This window comes from Gopherus flavomarginatus, unplaced genomic scaffold, assembly GCF_025201925.1.
Source record: "Gopherus flavomarginatus isolate rGopFla2 unplaced genomic scaffold, rGopFla2.mat.asm mat_scaffold_35_arrow_ctg1, whole genome shotgun sequence".
Taxonomy (NCBI): domain Eukaryota; kingdom Metazoa; phylum Chordata; order Testudines; family Testudinidae; genus Gopherus; species Gopherus flavomarginatus.
This window is the reverse complement of record NW_026115064.1, coordinates 2377461-2380195: the sequence shown is the minus strand read 5'-3', so window position 1 is coordinate 2380195 and position 2735 is coordinate 2377461. Positions and strand designations below refer to the sequence as shown.

At 54.8% G+C, this 2735-nt stretch overlaps 1 non-coding gene across 1 annotated transcript; it reads left to right on the top strand.

Annotated features, from left to right (window-relative positions):
- Positions 1–597: 597 nt before the first annotated feature.
- Positions 598–669, top strand: TRNAQ-CUG (transfer RNA glutamine (anticodon CUG)). The gene has a single exon. It is a non-coding gene; the product is annotated as a tRNA-Gln (tRNA).
- The last annotated feature ends 2066 nt before the right edge of the window (positions 670–2735 follow it).

Genomic DNA, 2735 nt, shown 5'->3' with positions numbered 1-2735 from the left:
TTTTTTTTTTGCTCCGACCCCCCACATCCCAATATTTCATCTTTGACATCTGGTCACCCTAGCCTGATATGAAGGAGGATGTCTGGACAAAGGGGCCAGGGACTGGCCTTTGCTAGAGAAACCACTGTCAAGTTTTAGCCAATTAGGACAAGTCAGCAAATAAGAACAACCTCAGGTATCAGTAACTGCTACAGGTTGCAAATTCCTACATGCAGCAGTTTCTGGCACTACACCTGCACAGCTCTGCTCCCCGGCTCTTCTCGGGCTCCTGCTCTCTCCTTAGCTCTGCCCCACTCTCACCCAGGCAGTTCCAGCTCACATGGAGTATGGGACCCCCTGGCCTGGTGACTCCCTCATTACACTGCCTGGTCTGTCAGTGCAGCTAACTTGGAGCTTTGGCCTCTCCCCATTGTCCCTGGGGACTGTCAGTCTCAGGGTCCTGATTTCCCATTGATCCTTCCCCCTTCTGTTGCTGCTGGGAACTAGCCAACCAACCCCCCCACACACACACACTAAGTTTTAGTAAAGGGGCCAAGAGCCCCCTTACACAAGCAGCCCCATGAGGGTCACCGATGTGCAGAGAAGGCAGCACAAGCTGCTCCCATGGTGTAATGGGCAGCACTCAGGACTCTGAATCCTGTAATCTGAGTTCAAATCTCAGTGGGACCTTGTGTTGGCTTGTGGTCATAGGCGGCAGGTTATATACATTTGTGGTGCTCGTGCTCCAGGAACATTCAGGGCTGGGGGCCCTGCTCCAGCAATATTTGGAGTTGGGTCTCTTCCCCTGGCCCCTGCATGGCAACCCTCCCCTCTGTTATTGTGCATCCCTGCCTGACAAAAAGCAGCATGTGCCTGTCCCCTGCCTGCTCCTGCTGCTGGAGTAGAGGGATTCTGGGCAGAACTGCAGCCCCAGAGTCCTAGTGCAGGCTGCCCTCAACCTCTCCAACACCCCCAACCCTGAGCTCCCTCTGAAACCTGATTCTCTGCCCCAGTCCTGAGCCCCCTCCTGCATCATGAATCCCTCATCCTCAGCCCTACGCTCCCTCCCAGAGGGTGCACTCCTTCCCACCCCCAGAGCCTGCACCTCTCACCCCATCCTACAACCCTGCTGGAGACTGCACCCAGCACCCAAACTCCATCCTAAAGCCTGAATCCTGCACCCTAATCCCCCCCAAACCCCCTCCCAGAGCCTTAGGCAGATGGGGGTGGAGTTTGGGGGCGGGTTCTGGGCACCACGAAAATTTCTACAAACTTGCCACCCACCCATGCTTGTGGTAATGCCCCAGAGCTCAACTCCCCTTTCTCCAGCTGTATAAGAGTGAATCTTTCACCTCCTGCTGGGTGACTCACACCTCCGAGAGCCAGGTCTTTGGCAGGGATGGCCACAATGGGATAGGGCTCTAGAACTTGCTACCCTGATAGTTGGGATTCTTGCTGCTGCACCTGATGTTCACAAGCTTTTCCCTTGTGCTTCCTACCACACGTTTCCTCTGGCCCACATGGCGCTTGAAGAAAGGAGTGCCAGCGCTGGGATTAATAGTCAGGCCTTGGCAGGAGGGAGGAAGAGTCCCAGGCTGGAGCCCCACACACCTTCCCTCCTCCGGGCACCTAGAGCAGAGGCAGCCCAGCTCTGTCCGCTGGATACCTCAGCAGAGTAGGTGAGTTCATGTAAATACAGTCTGGTCCCAAAGCTTCCCCCCAACCCTGGTCATCAGTAGCTGCCAGGGGAGAGCTCATTCACACCTCGCTTACAAATCATCATTTGAAATTCTAAGGTTGGCCAACACTGCGAAGCCAATGCACCGACACTGTCAGCAAACACAACAGCTGGGTGAGGAAATCCGGCTTTGTCCAGACTTTCCAAACCTATTTGACTTTCTCAGGTACAAGTAGTTTTCATATGTTGTATATGCTTTTAAAGTGTGTGTTAACGTTTCAATTTCCATTCAAATTTGCAACCAATGACTACATTGGCAGCACTGCATGTAACTACCTGACCACTGAGGGAGGGGGTGTTGGGGAAAATCGGGGAAGGGGGTGTATAGCCCCCTGGCTGGGGGGCGTATAGGGAATGCCCAGTTTCACTGAATTGAGTCTCCTACTGCAGCACCTCAGTAGGTTACATCAGAGAGGAGCTGCAGCGTCTAGGCGGTGGGATGCCTGTGCCTTTAAGAGCCCAGCCCTGGGAAGTCCATGCTGAGAGGTGCTGCCTGTGGGAGGGGAAATAAAAAAAGCCCTCTGCTCCCCCCACCCATGTTTGCAAACACTGGAGTCCTCAGCCCACTGGGATAACTGTTCCCCCTCGGCCCTGCCTGTGCCAGGGTTTAACCCTCTGGCAGCGACTCCCTCTGGGCTTAATTCCGGCTCCTTCCCACCTCCCTGACTTTGCCTTCAGTCCCTCTCCTAACTCTGCCTCCAGCTGCTTGACCCCCGACCAGTCAATTTCCACCTCCTGCTCAGACCCTGGCCACCTACTCCTCTGATTTGCCCTCCTTTGCCCCTTTTTAATCCCTGTAAAAAGTAGTCGATGCTGTGTCCCATTCTCTGGAGGGAGGGCTGGGCGCCTGGCCCCTGCCTGCGCAGTGCTCAAAGTGCCCCATGATCTTGTGGATGTTTGCTGAGTGCTGCAGGGTCACCCGAAGGGGGAGAGAGATGCGGTTAGGAGATGATGCTGCCAAGGATGCCTCACCCAACACTGAGATGCAGCCACCTCTGGGGTGATTTACACAAGTCAG